Genomic DNA, 14,981 nt, shown 5'->3' on the forward strand with positions numbered 1-14,981 from the left:
GTTTTGTAAATTGATTTTGAGTTATTTATTTGAGTGTGTGTCTTCATTTATTGATACTGTGGGTACAACAAATACTTTGCACTTCTCCAAGATTGGCCTAACTGCGAAACCAAGCTACCATAAAACTTAGAGCATTAGTTGCTCTAGTTTTTGGCTCTGTAAAACAACGAGTAGTTGCCCCGATCCTCTGCACAGTGTACACTGGTTTTGCACACTACATAAGCAGCCAGCCTCCTACATCCTTTGTCCTGAATTGTTTACAGTCCTGTCCAAAATTTGCCTCCATACCAGGTGGTCACCCTAGGTACTGGCAGGATGTGTGAAGGAAGAAAGTTTATGGGAACGAAGACACAGCAAGAATTACTTTTCAATGTAGGATAGGTAGAATGTATGTCTAAAGAGGAAGAGGGCGGAGCAGGCCCCAACCCGGGCCATTGCATTTTTGACATAGAGCAGTCATTGCGTTTTCCGCATATTTAAGGATTTCCCGCATAATGAGGTCGTTTCCGCTTATGCCACATAATCCACCAGCTGCTGTATCATTCGCAGGCTTTTCCAACTGCTCCTCTGACAGCATGCTACTTGTGCCACTCCAAGTGCCACTATCTTCTGTTATTTGTCTAACTCAACATCTCGACTCCCACAGCTCCCAGATCCACAACAACACTGCACGGTAAAGTAGGCGCTCGCCAGATGCGCATAGGCAGACCGGAAAGAAGGCGGTGCTCCGCTCGCTGCTTCTTTAGGACGAACACGCCCGCTTTCCTCATCCGCGCCTGCTCAGATACTCCGGCCCTCCCCGCCAGGGTCCTTCTGGCCGAGCAACGGCTTCACAGCCCCAGGAGGAGCCAGCGACGCCTACACCGTGCCAGAGATTTGTGACTTCGAGCACTCTTTCACCCCAGGGAGAGGTGCTGTCCTGCAGCGCGTTGAAGAATTCCAACTTCACCAGCAGAGACTCGGAGCGGTGAGTACCTTACAGTGTCCCTGTTGTAGGGCCTGGAGGGGAGGCTCTGCTTGCCCTGAGACAGGGAGGGCAGGGCTGGGCGACGTCCACTGTGCTCGGTATACACCGGATTCTGCTCGTGCAACGGTTGTACTTAATCGTATAATGAGATCCCGTGACTCACTTGAACCTGGCTAGGACCCTAAGCTGAAGCCAGACGCTAGATATTTACGAGGCCACGGACTTTATTCAGATTTCATACTTCGCTATGCGAACGACAGTGTCGCAACCTTTGTTTTTGAGGAGAGGTGTCTAACCTTTTGACAAAAAATCACCGTGTCGTGCGATCAGAAAAGCTGGAAGTAAAACATGTCTCAGAATTGTGACAAAGTAGGTTTTGCGGGGCACATAAAGCGCTTCACAACGTGGATTAAAATTTTTTACAGTCTAACAACATTCCCCTTTAACTGCTGAGTGTTGGGATGTATTGAAATGTAACGTAATTATGTTTTTTTTTTTTGTATGGTTCTTCCAATACAGACTGTTAGACTAATCCATTTATATTTCATTTTTTTGTTTGCTGTTGCATTATTATTTGTAAACACATTGTATGTTGTGCTCTAGTTGGTAGCTATATGTTCACTTGCAAGAGATTTTGTATACAAGGGATTGCAGCCTGCCCATTGCTTAATATTTGTAGGCTTCGTTGTTAGTTTTATTTGCTGCCTTATTGGCCCACGTTTGCTGGCTTCACTTCCTCTTCTTTCGGCTGGAGCATGGACCAATTACTGATTGCTTCAGCTTGATTGCTGTCCTGCTGATTGTGATGTGTTTGAGGTACTGCTTTTATTTTTTTTTCTCTTCCCTGTCCTCCTTATTGAAACTCCTGCCATTTGTAGCTACTTTAAAGAAGCCATTTTCCCCTTTGAAATGGATTTTTATTGTGACAATAGAAGTTATCTGCTTCCAAAAGTATTTCCACTGAGATATGGAGGCAGTTGCTTTCTTTATATTATAGGATTGTTTGCAAAAAGTCGTATGATCTTTCATTTTCACGCATGGGGAGATGAACTGGTTTGCTCCAGAATTACAGGGGTGTTGTTCAGAGACCTAACAAGGCGTGGCAAAACCAATAGGGTTCGCCTTTGAGACTGTTTACTCTGCCATTGTTTTCTTAGCTCATGCTGTAGAGCTTATGTATTGCTGACTCTGCCAGTGATTTGTAGCCATGCTGTTTAGCAGCCTGTCTGCTGTGCAGCAATAAAGAACTGATGCATGGAGTTTACTCCTTCTAAAGAGTCCTCACCTTCTTGTTCTCTAAATCTTTTAGAACTCTCCATGGGTGAGGGGGCCCAGATCTCGACTTAGACCTAGAATCATTGCTTGAAGAAGACTATTCTTGATGCCTAGACTTCTTATGATACTTTCCCAAAACTTCATAGTTGCACAGCAATATAGGAAAATGTGGCACAGAATACTATCTTGGAATTTAAGTCTGTAAAAATTATCCATAAACCACCTACTTGCTTCCAGCATGCTCTTAAATTCACAAGATGCCATGCAGGAAAGTCAAAGCAGGAGCATGTGCTCCAATGACCCTTTATTTTGTGCATGGTCTGCTTACGGACACTGTTCCCAGTGTCTGTGGCCATGGCAGAGGTTTCATGGTCTGAATAACCAAAAAAAAAAGCTACTGGTCACACTTCCTTATCTTTGACTGGTACCCTTTGCCTGCAGACATTTGCCAACACTCCTGCCCTCGTTCTGCAGGTAGGAAGAGTTGTAATACCAAAAAATGTCTTTCCATCTCCACCAATCCCGGGGGAATATAAGATTTATTTGAACAAACAACCACAAGGAACCCAATTTACCTTCTGTGTGTGACAGACAAACTCAAGATTACATCATGTTCACTCCTAATTCTGGTCCTGTGGATGAGGTGGGATCACGCCACGGCCCCTCTTTGGTTCTGAAGGATTTTTTTGAAAGTTGTTTATTAGCTTGATCCTAACTCAGGGACATTAGAGCACTTTACAACAGAACCAGACTATGTTGCACATGTCTGTAGGCACCGGGAGAAGAAGTGGTTTGTCCAGAGTTGCAGGATGTTGAGCCAAGGCCAGGATTTGAACTTACTTCCTACTGTTCCGAAGCCAACACCTCCAGCCACTAGGCCACATCTTTCCTCAGGGCTCTTGATGTTTCTTCTGCAAGGCCTATTGAGCTTCACAAATCCCAATGCATTTTTGTGTGCTGTGAATTTGGACTTTATAGTTGCGTATGCAAAGTCTTTTTTGCATAAAGATGTATGGAATTGTATAGGCATACCCTAGGACTTCTGCCAGCACAGTGTGGTTACACCAATCCTGTGGTGTATAAGGGCACATAAAAGCCCAAGAAATACAATTGTGGACAAACTAAGGACACTGACGAATGGAAGCGTTTTGATATAAACGAAATGGTATTAATGGGAGACCAAAGTTTGGCAAGCATTTGCAATGCAATAGGTCTCGCATTTGTCTGAGTAGGAGCTATTAGCATAACTGGACTTTTCTTGCTAGATAAGTTGGTCAACCTTGCCGCATAATTTGGCCCTCTCTGCCACATAACTCCAGTGGCCCGGCATCATAACTAGCAATAAGGCGCATAACAGTGAAGCCTCTCGCTATAGCTCTTTGAAACTGGTATAAAACACCACATGAAAATATAAAAAATAATGGTAATTAATAGTAAAAATAATTATTGCCATTGTTGTTTTTAGTAAAGTGTTCGTTTTATGAACTTTTTTGTTGATGCTCTGTTGTCCATGTCGCATTTGAGAGAATAAGGTGACCTAACAATAAGTACACAATAAACTGAAGCCAAAACACACCCATTTCATGCGTAGGATTCTACACTCTGGACATGATGTCCATGCTGCCAGTCTTATTAAATAGGTTTCATCAGTTAGATAATCGGTGTCATGAAAGTCATTGAATTTGCACGGTTTTTACTCGTACATTTAGCAAATCTATCAAAAACGTTGTATTACTTGCTGTACTTATAACAATTTACACATGCGTTTTTACCTGTTGGCGAATTTTCAATTTAATGCATGAATTATGCATGTATCATGAAAAGCATACATTTCTAAATTAGAAGCTCACTTTCGTTTCACCCGCAGCTTCCTCTAGATTGGGTCATCAGGGGCGTAAGATAAGCAGCTAATACACTATTTCATGTGCCAGTGAATACAAGCCTGGGCCCTGGCTTCATTTACTCTGGTCACTTAATATGCCTCATTTGTGGAGAGCTCTGATGGAAGCTGTGAGTTTTGGCTGCCTGCACCAGCGACAGGCCGCAGTGTTCCTGAGCAAATCAGAACACATTTCAAGGTTAAGGTGCCTGTGCACACCTCATCTTTTAAATGAAAGGCACGGCGTCAAACAAATCAGAGATTCTATCAAGACATGCTTGTGCAATGCGGGACACCATTAGGAGTTAAGTGAAAAGCTTTTTATTGACTAGTGGGCATAAGGCGAATGTTTGATGGAAATAAATTCATATTTTTTTAAAAAAAAGAAAAAAAACAGGGACTTTCTTTCGACTCAAAACCCTTACATTCTCCAAAGCAGTGCTGCTCCGGCTACATCCCTGCTAATCAAAAGTGTTAGACATCACCTGTGTGAACCCTGTACATTTTCCTAATATGAATACCTACATGTTGACTTTGGATGGAGAACCGTGACGTTTGATCTTTTTGTATAATTCACCCACCCCCTTCTCGGAATTAGATAAATAAAACAAAGGAATCCAAACCAGTCAGTTTTTTGACACCTTGCTGTAGCAAAATAAAACTGTAAAAGAGGAAAAACCGTTAGTGAAGTCGATCTGTCTCACTTTGCCAATACTGTGCAGCAGTCGAAAAGCAAGGGTAAATAAGATATGCTTTATAGGCGGGGCCAACACAGAAATGGTTGGAAAGCCACCAAAAAAGAGCAGGAAAGTGAGGTAGACAAGAAAGTCATCCTATCATACGCAGGGGGCTGCGCAAAGCCCACTCTTCGTAGTATTGCATACAGTGGCTTCTGTTGCAGGCAGCTAAAGGTGTCTGTAGAGAGACTGCAAAAAAGAAGGCAGACTTTCTCCTGTCAAGTAGAATGAACTCAAGTTGTTTGTACCTCCTTTTTTGATTGGTTATATGTTTTTATAATGTACAAGAAGGTTTGAGGTCCCTGAGTGTAATTTACTTAAATAGAAAATGTTTGGTTTTATTTTTTGTACAAAATGGTATCTGAGACTTGCAATGATTCAATAGTCCACATGTGTGTACACGAGTTGACAAGCTCTGTTTATTTCTATGTTACTCTAGATAGCGCGCCTTGTCCTTAGTAGGTAAACTTACAAGGGTACATGTGTAGGTCGATGAATCTTTTGGATCGCATAGGGTATCCTAGTCAAGTATAGCAAATAAAAGAAAGCTTTAATAAATCAGTCCATTCAACTTAAAATACCATGAACTAATCTAATCAGAAAAACCACCATCACTCATATGAAAGTTAGTTCTGCTTATTCCCTATTAGGTACAACTCTAATCGTAAACCTTTTATTCAACAATATCATGATTTCCAATTTTTATTAGCAACATGAGCAATGAATTCTCAGCACTTTATTAATATACAACCAACGTTAAACAAAGCATAGCAATTCATGAGCAATCGAATAATTCAGCAATATGTCAGTCAGCCTAAGTCACCCTGAGTCACCCTTGTCAGCCTACCTATCTCCAAATTAGCATCAGCATGTGGGTCTTCATGCGAAAACAATTTAGTCAAAATCATTAATTTCGAAAAATCTATCCAGAAGAGAAAAACATTTTAAAACAGCACAGTTGGTACCTAGAAAGAAAAAGCATTCATTAGTCAGTCAGGTTATAGCTACCTATCCAAGATAGATCAGCAACGAGTCAGTCTTCATCTCCAGGCCATCAGTCATTAATAAGACTTGGGCTCACAGGAAGCAACCCAAGTTTCAGCACTTCGGACAGCTTCCCCTGACGTCATCAACTTTCGCCTCTCCGTTCTGATTTTCCCCCTTATGTCATGACTTTTTATGAGGGTCTCTCAGTCCGTCCCACAATTTGCCCATTGGTCAACCTTATCAGGGGTTATGACTCTAACCTACAATTTTAATTTACCACTTGTCTACGTTATTTTGAGAGTCAAGTTCCATTAACATGATTGATCCTCTTGTCGATGAGTACATCATCTGGTTCTTCGGGTAACAAAATTGTTTCTCCCAACTCTTAGTCTGTAGCTCTATTGTTCAAGTCCTGGGAAAGTACATTTAGCCTACTCTACACATAATTGTACCAGTTTGTTCTGATCGTCTCCTGTCCGCTGGTGAGTTTTCAGATTTGTCTAGCAGTGTTTCATGGTGAACTCTGTTCAGTTCAAGGTCTCTTTTCTTCAGTTCCAGTCTGCGGCAACTCATCGCGTCTCTACATTTAAGCAAGCAAGGACCAGTGCCGACTAGGGCACTGGTATAGCTAATTTAAGGATATGAAGCATCACAACATAAATTTATATCTCTCATTATAACACATTAGTACGATTATTAAACATTCACATTATTTAGTACTGTTATCACAGATGGTGACCACTCCCCGTGGGCACATTTTGCACACTGCACATTATTGTTAATCAAATGTCAAATTTTCTCATTAGTCATTATACGCAACTCATTAGCATATTCTCATATTAGCATATCTGCTGCAACACTCTGAACAATTTAACGTAAACCAGCTTGAAGTATATTGTAGCATCTGAGTCCTGGTTTCACCAGCAAATCCAGTCGAACTCTTAATACTGTGACAGTCGAACATACAGCTCTTTGCCACCCGATTGAAAAAGATCTGTCCACGGTGTCTGGTTGTGGGTGATTTTAATGCACTATGAAACGGAAAATGCCAACCTTATACTAGCAATATTTTCCACCATGTAAAGCACCAGTGGAGCAGATCAAAGAATGCCCCACAAATATTAGACTTGCATCTCAAGTGCTATGGGAGCTAATGTAGCAAGAAGCCTGTCTCCTAAGGATAGGCTCTTGTTTCTTTTAATTACTTCTACTATAACTTGTGCATTCTCTATGTACTACTTATATCCCTTTATATCAATTCATCTTGTAAAAGAATAGTATTTGCAATAGTGTTTATGACATGGCAAATCACATCTTTTGTCAGAACACAGTGCATCGTACAGTGGCGAGCCATAATTAACATCGTGAGAGAATACATTATGTTGAATACATTGTGTATGGGAGTGTGCGAGTTAAAATAATTTGAAGATGTTGTGGAAATTATAAAATAAAGGTACGTTTCCAATTTTACAGTTTTGTGTAGTGTGTTTGGTTAGTATTTATATGATAAATAAAGTCTTATTGTAAATGTTGCATGTATTAATGCTAGAGTTACCACAGATTTCCATTGTGTCATTTTGTGTGAAACAAGATCCTCATCTTCACTACCTTACATTGGCCCAACCTCCTGGCCATTGTTAGGTGTCACTTACAGACTGTCTTAGCTGTCTGTAGTCAAAACAAAAGACCAGTTGTGGACAATGTCTATATTTACAGTAGGCTTGGGATTAGTCTGTTGCTTTTATTTGGTTGGTTTTCTTGTAATTCTCATTTGCTTGTTTCTTATCTGATGGCTTTCCATCCTTTTTGTGGTTGTCCCTCCACTGAAGCGTAGCTTCTTTACCATCCTTTTGTTTTGAACTACTTTTATATTCTGATATTAGCAATCAGTGCACATGTTTTCTTGATCTTGCCCCCCTCCCCTTTATGCTGCTCCCCTTTTAAACCACTGCCCCCACTATCCCACCCAAGCTTCCTGTTACTTCCCAACCCCCCCCCCACTTTGCTTTTCTTTTAAATTACCCCTTTAACTCACTGATCACCTACACATTTACTTGATTCCTCCAGCCCTTCCCTGCCCCATTTTGTTGGTAATGTAATTTAAAGATAAAACTACAATTTGCTACTGGGTCGCTCTCTTCTGAAAATGCACATATTTATGTATTTTTTTAATTTACTCTTCGAATATGAGCGTCAGCAGTACATTAAAAAAAAGTCACAAAACAGCGGCTCTGTCATGATGTGTGCACATCCATGGTTATGAATGTGTACAAATACATCATCATGGGCTCATCAAAGTGGCATGACACATGCAGGCGTATACATTATTTGCAATAGCCGTTCTTTTTTATTTTGCTGATGATAAAGAGCATTGTCAAAAAGCATTGTCAAATCTGAATAGGTCTGCATTGGCAAAGCCAAAAGTGGCACCTATTTACTTTGCAGTGCTTGTTGATGAATGTTAGGTTTTTTAGAATGTGAATGACTCATATTTGTCTTAATGGAAATAAAGACCAACTTTATTTATTACTCAGGCACTCCAGGCTACTCTTGTTTAAAAAAATGGTAACTTCTTGCATTTATGTAAACGGAGTACGAGTAATGCGTATTTCCTAAAGCACATTGAGGCAAGAGATGTGCAGTTTGAAGCGTTGTTTTTTTAAAGTTATTATTTTTGTTATAATTAGTCATTAATACTTTAGATTGTACATGACTATTGATTTAAACAATGCATTCGGATATTTTATTAAATGTTCTCTGTAGCTAGGCCCATAGACATTTAAGTGATTTAGAAAATAAGCAGAAACAATAGAATAGGCACAACATAAAAACCAGGATCTTGTGCAGGAAGATATTACCAACTGCTAGCGCGCCTGGTCCTTAGCAACTAAACTTACGAAGGAACGCGTATAGGTCGATCAACCTTTTGGATCGCATGGAGTATCTTAATCATGTAGTGATCACTAGCATCAATATTTAACATAACCAATCATTAATTAATATCTAATCAGAAAAACTTATAAAACCATCAATTCATGGACACCCACAACTCGGTAAGAATTAAACAATTTTTATTTCTCTATTAGTTACAATACTAATCTTCATGTTAGACCAAACTTTATTCAGTCAGCTCAGTATCAGTTTATTAAGGAAACGTCAATAACGTAATTTAATCAAAACTTAAGAAAACATATACTTGAATACTCCTACCTAAGCCAATAAAAGATTTCACAACATTTATAAATAGGTTCAGCAGATAGTTTGTCAGTCATATGTCATCTGTCAACGTCCCCCCTAGGAAGCCTACCCAACCAAGATTAAGGTTAGCATGTGGGGCTTCATGCGAAACAATTTAGTAAAACATGCATTTGGAAAACATCTTTCTAAGTGAAAATCTATAAAACAGTGCAGTTGGTACTTAGGAGAAAAGGCACAAGTTAGTCAGTCAAATTTTCATAGCTGCTTATCCACAGAATGGATCAGCAACAAAATCAGTCTTCGTCTTCAGGTCATCAATAGATCAGCTACACATCAGGCTCTCAAGAGTATGAGCCCAACGACAGAATCTCGAACAGCATCTCCTGACGTCATCAATTCTCCCCCTGCATCTCCTAAATTCTGACTTCTTAGCCCCTTGGCATGACTTTTTATTAGAGTCTCCCGGTCCATCCCCCTAGTTCCCAATTGGTCGGTCAGTCAGCAGATATGACTTTACCCTATAATATTGGTGTACCAAATCTATAAATTTTAATGTTATTTCTTTCACATCACACAGATTGGTCCGCTATACGATGTCCTCATCATCCGGCTCTTCGGGTATCAAAAATGTTGCATGTCCCTCTTCAGTTAGTGCTTCCATTGTTCAAGTCCTGGAAAAGTACATTTAGCCTACTCTACACATAATTGTATCAAATTGTCTTCATCATCTCCTGTCCGTAGGTACACTGCAGAAAAATCTAGCTAAGCAACTTTGACATTGGGTAGTTCGGGGTCAAACAATGCATTTGCTTCTCTACAGCGCGTTAGTAATTGGGCCCTTCTTGTGAGGCCTGAAAAAAGGATAGGCCTTATTCACGGCTAAGTTAACTCTACAAATCAATATAAAACATAGGTTATACATTTCAATATGACATATTATTACATTATTCTTATATAGTCTAATTAATTCACACAATTTCAGTTATATTAGTACAATCTCGTATAAGTGGCTGTCATGCCCCGTGGGCACATTGTCAAACGTGCACATTATTTTCTCTACAATTAAATTCTTTATTAGCTTTTCATTGATTAAACACATAAACATCAATATGAGTGACTGCAGTTTGATCTTTTGCAAGGTGGACATTTGCTCACAATGTAGTTCCATTTAGTGCCAGTGGTAGTAGGAAACATTTGAAGTGATCACAGGGCACATTCTTGCTTTATCACTTCTGTCTCCTTCCAATGCTGTTGTAAATTGGTTTTGAAGTGGACTGCTGCTATTTCACAGTATGCCGTACTGTGCCCCTGAGCTCGGTTTCACCAATGGCCCTTTATTAAACTTTGCCCAGTATGAATACCAAACTTGATTGTGTTTAATTTGCAGCATGCTTGTAACAGTGGTAATGGTGTAATTTGGGTTTTAGTATCCAATATTTTATACTGTGAACCCTTATTCCTTCCTTCTTTCCATTTTCTTTCTTTCTGTTTTTCATATCTTCTTTACTTTTTACTTACTTACCTTCTTTCTTTTTTGCCTACCTTTTTCCTTTATTTTTTGCCGCCTTTGCTTTCGTTCTTTCTTCCTTGGCTTTTTTTTCTTTCCTATCCTTTCATCTTGTTCTTTTTTGCCGGGTTTCCTTATTTCTTTTTCCTCCTTTCTTTTTTGGCTTTCTTTTTTATTTCCTTTTTAGATCGAGCCTGGCAAGATGTGTTGTATTCAATATGGGCTTTTAGACACGCCCACTTTTGCCATTTGTTCTTTGTTGTGCTTGTCTTGAATGCTTTCTTTCCATTGGTCCATTTTCCTAAATGTCCCTCCCTTTGTTGGATTTGTTCCCTCCCAGGCAATGTCACTAAGAGGACATTTTTGTTGGCCATGAAACTACATCACGCTTCCTACTGTTACAGCATCCAATGGCCCTGCCTCCTTCCTCCCGCCTGGTTTCGGTTTTGCCTTTCATCCCAGCCGTGATCCTTTCTCCTCGCGGCAACACAAGTCAAGCAGATTGTGCGGAAACAGACTTCCCAGAAAGGAGTTACATTTTTTTTATTGCCTTTTCTGTGGAACATTTTTTTTTTCCCCCTTCACAACACAGAGCAGAATATCACCGCCCCTTTCAAATCCTACGTTTGCTGTTCCTCAGACTCCAGGAAATCTGCACGTTTTGATCCTTAAAATAGAGACTTTCTGTCTCTTGAAGTTTATTCTTGAAAAGTATTGCTCTTTAAGCGCTGGTCTGAGGTATATATGTAGAGAGAGAATGTTTCCTTCATCATGATAAACTTGTTTCACATTCAAGGCCCGCACTGTTTTTCCTGCCCTGGGGAGCAGCCTTCTGTCACTTTATTTACTTCTGGTCTCTGGTTTGCTGTCAGGTTGCCTAGGTTTGCCGGTGATGTAAATGCTTTGGGGCGAGAGAGATTGCTCCTTATTTGCTGCTACAAGGAACTACCGTGGGATGTGCATACAGTGCCTAACAATACTTAACGTGATTGTCCTCTTCTAGGGCAGTCAGAAGACAGGACTACGACATTTGTCACAACTAGCCTTTTTTTTATTTATGAAAGGGGTGGCAAGTTGGAAACCATAATTGCTGAGAAGCTACTGGTCACACATAGCCAGGCCTGGCCTGGCCTGTTTTTTTAAACCCTACAGCAGATTACATTATGTAAGCTGTTGTTCAGTTTTTTTTTTAGTTTTCTTTTTTTACATAAAGCAGAAAAACAATGGCTATTGGTATTTTTGCATTGAAGTATGCATGGGAGATATTATAAATAATTCCTACAGTTTAAATTATTTTAGTGGGTGAATGGCTCAGTGCTTTGGGTCTGAGATGAACAGGCCTTTTTAGTCACTAAATCTTCCATTCTGTCACCTGTAGTTTTTATTTTTTTCACATTGGTCCTTTGGGTTTATAATACCCAGCGTGAAAAACGCTGTTGACTAATTCCATAACTCGCTGAAATTATTACACCTGGCATGAGGCCACGTGGCAGCCAATAGAGTGATGGATATAGATGTTTCTGGTAACCTAAATGTAGACTTAAGGCTGGAGAAGAGACTAGGGACAGTCTGCTGAAACACGCGCTGTCCAGATGTTAGTGAAATGAGGAGATTTCCATTTATGCCTATAGTGTTGGTTGCTTTTACAATGCCTACTGTTGGGGAACGTCTCTGCCGTTGAGGGTTATTAACCTATCAACCCATCTGATAGAATTTTGAGCGAGGGTGCTGGCGGTGCAGAGTTCCCACTTCTGAAGAGGTAGTCTAGGATGAAAGGCACATCTCTGCTGGAATGTTTGTTTTGTGTGAAGGAAGCTGGTTGCATTCGCTGAGAGAGTATAATCACAATAACAAATTGAATAAATAGGCGAGTTTTATTACTGTGGGAGATGAGTTTCTTCCTAGGACCACTTGGTTGCCTTTTCAAACACGATGGAGAAAACGTTGCTTGCCTCAGCCCCTCCTGCATGTTAAACATAGGAGCCTGACATTTAAATGGACACATTTCTAGGACTACCTGATTAGGATGCCGTCTCCCGGCTTCTTTATCGGGCAGCAAGGCCCGCTCCCCTCTATAACACATCTGTGTGTGGCACTGACAGCATGTGGTTGCTAGCGCGCCTGGTCCTTAGTAAGTAAACTTACAAGGGGACTCGTATAGGTCGATGAACCTTTTGAATCGCATGGAGTATCCTAGTCATGCAGTCACTACTGGAACGGTAGCTAACGTCAATAATCAAGAAGCATTCTATGAAAAACAACTATAAACCGTATTAATCATGACTAATCACTACGCAGGAAAGCGTTACCAATTTTTATTTCCCTATTACTTACAATTCTAAATCAGCCGTTAGATCAAGCTTTATTCAAATCAACTCTTTTTTCATTAGTTAAACGACAATATTTCATAAAGAACTATGATACAACAATGCAATATCATAAGCTATAAATATCAGCATTAATAATGTAATTCAGCAATTAGCTTTGCCAGTCATTGTCAACGTAACCCCTAGCAGCCTACCTAACCAAGATTAGCATTAGCATTTGGGTCTTCATGCGAAAACAATTTAGAAAAACATTAATTTGGAAAAATCTCCCTAAGTGAGAACCTCTATAAACAGTGCAGTTGGTACCTAGAAGGAAAGGCATAAAATTGTCAGTCACATTTTCATAGCTACCTATCCAGGATGGATCAGCAACAAGTCAGTCGTCGTCTTCAGGTCATCAATCAGTCAGCTATGGATCAGGCTCACAGAATATGAACCCAATATCGGCACCTCAGACAGCTTCTCCTGACGTCCTCGATTTATCTCCCCGCAATTCTCCTAAATTCTGAATTCTTAGCCCCTTGTCATGACTTTTTATTAGGATCTCCCAGTCAATCCCCCTAATTTGTAATTGGTCAGTCAGTCAGCAGATATGACTTTAACCTATAGTTTTTGTTTACTGAATCTACTAATTTTCATAAAATTCAAGTTACACGAAACGGATTGGTTCTTCTTCGATGCCCTCATCATCCGGCCCTTCAGGTATCAAAATTGATGCATATGGCTCTCCAGTCAGTGCCTCTTTTGTTCAAGTCCTGGGAAAGTACATTTAGCCTGCTCTACACATAATTGTATCAAATTGTCTTCATCATCTCCTGTTGGCTGGTACATTGCAGAAAATTCTAGCTAAGTAACTTGAACATCGGGTGAGTCAAGGACGAGTCGTAGCAGCTTCTTGCAAACGCGGTTATTGTTTCTGCTCTCTGTGTGCGAGGCCTAGGAAGATTAGGCCTTAAATTCAGCTAAGTTAACACTACAAATTGAAGTAGACATAGGTTATACATTTCAATTTGACATATTACTACGTTTTTCTCATATATTTTCATTATTTTTCACGTTTTCAGTCCTTTTAGTACACATGGTGACCATACCCTGAGGGCACATTTTTCAAACCTACACATTATTTTTCTATGTTTAATTTCTCTATGCATTTCCTCATTAGTAACACACATACATCATCATTAATATTCTTAATTAGATATCTGCTTCAACATGGTCATAATCACATGATATTTGTGGAGCTGCAGGCCTTCGCCAGTAGCACGTGCCCTGTAGGCATTCCCTCTGTGAGAAAGAAGGGGCTGACTCCTACGACCTGAACTTAGGTTGGAGGTGCCAGTTGCGAACTGACGTGGTGGTAGTCATTCACTCCTCTTCAAACGTGGTTGCGGCAAAACAAGCAAATGAATCAGTCTGGGTTTTTAAATCAATCAGGAGAAATGTTCGCTGAGCTTTAAAGCAAAATACAGCATTAAATATATTCGCAGGCTTTTGAAAGACCAACCAAAAAGTACCATGTGTTTTCTTTTTTTCTAGTTCGACTGATTAATTTAGATGCTTGTAAGAAACAGTTTTCATTCAGTCGTTACTAGATGTGTTAAGAAGGTGAACCAGTGAAAGAGCCGACAAAGACCCACATAATGTACTGTTTTTAATTATCCGGGGTACTCCTGGTTCTCTGATTATCTAACAAAATGCTGACCCTGATTTCTTGAGAACAGAGGCCTCTGAGTGCATCAGTGTAGGAAAGTACCATCTTGCCTGGCATGTTACCCCCATTTTTCACTGTATATATGTTGTTTTAGTTGTATGTGTCACTGGGACCCTGTTTTCCAGGGCCCCAGTGCTCATAAGTGTGCCTGAATGTGTTACCTGTGTAGTGACTAACTGTCTCACTGAGGCTCTGCTAATCAGAACCTCAGTGGTTATGCTCTCTCATTTCTTTCAAATTGTCACTAACAGGCTAGTGACCAATTTTACCAATTTACATTGGCTTACTGGAACACCCTTATAATTCCCTAGTATATGGTACTAAGGTACCCAGGGTATTGGGGTTCCAGGAGATCCATATGGGCTGCAGCATTTCTTTTGCCACCCATAGGGA

The 14,981-nt window shown here is 40.2% G+C and overlaps 1 protein-coding gene across 1 annotated transcript in view; it reads left to right on the forward strand.

Moving 5' to 3' along the window:
* Positions 1-772: 772 nt before the first annotated feature.
* CPNE3 (copine 3) overlaps positions 773-14,981 on the forward strand; it is a 437,917-nt gene continuing 423,708 nt past the window's right edge. The window contains exon 1 of the mRNA XM_069220439.1: positions 773-967. The gene's annotated coding sequence lies outside the window, so the exon portion shown is untranslated. The remainder of the gene's footprint in view (positions 968-14,981) is intronic.

This window comes from Pleurodeles waltl, chromosome 2_2 (assembly GCF_031143425.1).
Source record: "Pleurodeles waltl isolate 20211129_DDA chromosome 2_2, aPleWal1.hap1.20221129, whole genome shotgun sequence".
NCBI classification, from domain to species: domain Eukaryota; kingdom Metazoa; phylum Chordata; class Amphibia; order Caudata; family Salamandridae; genus Pleurodeles; species Pleurodeles waltl.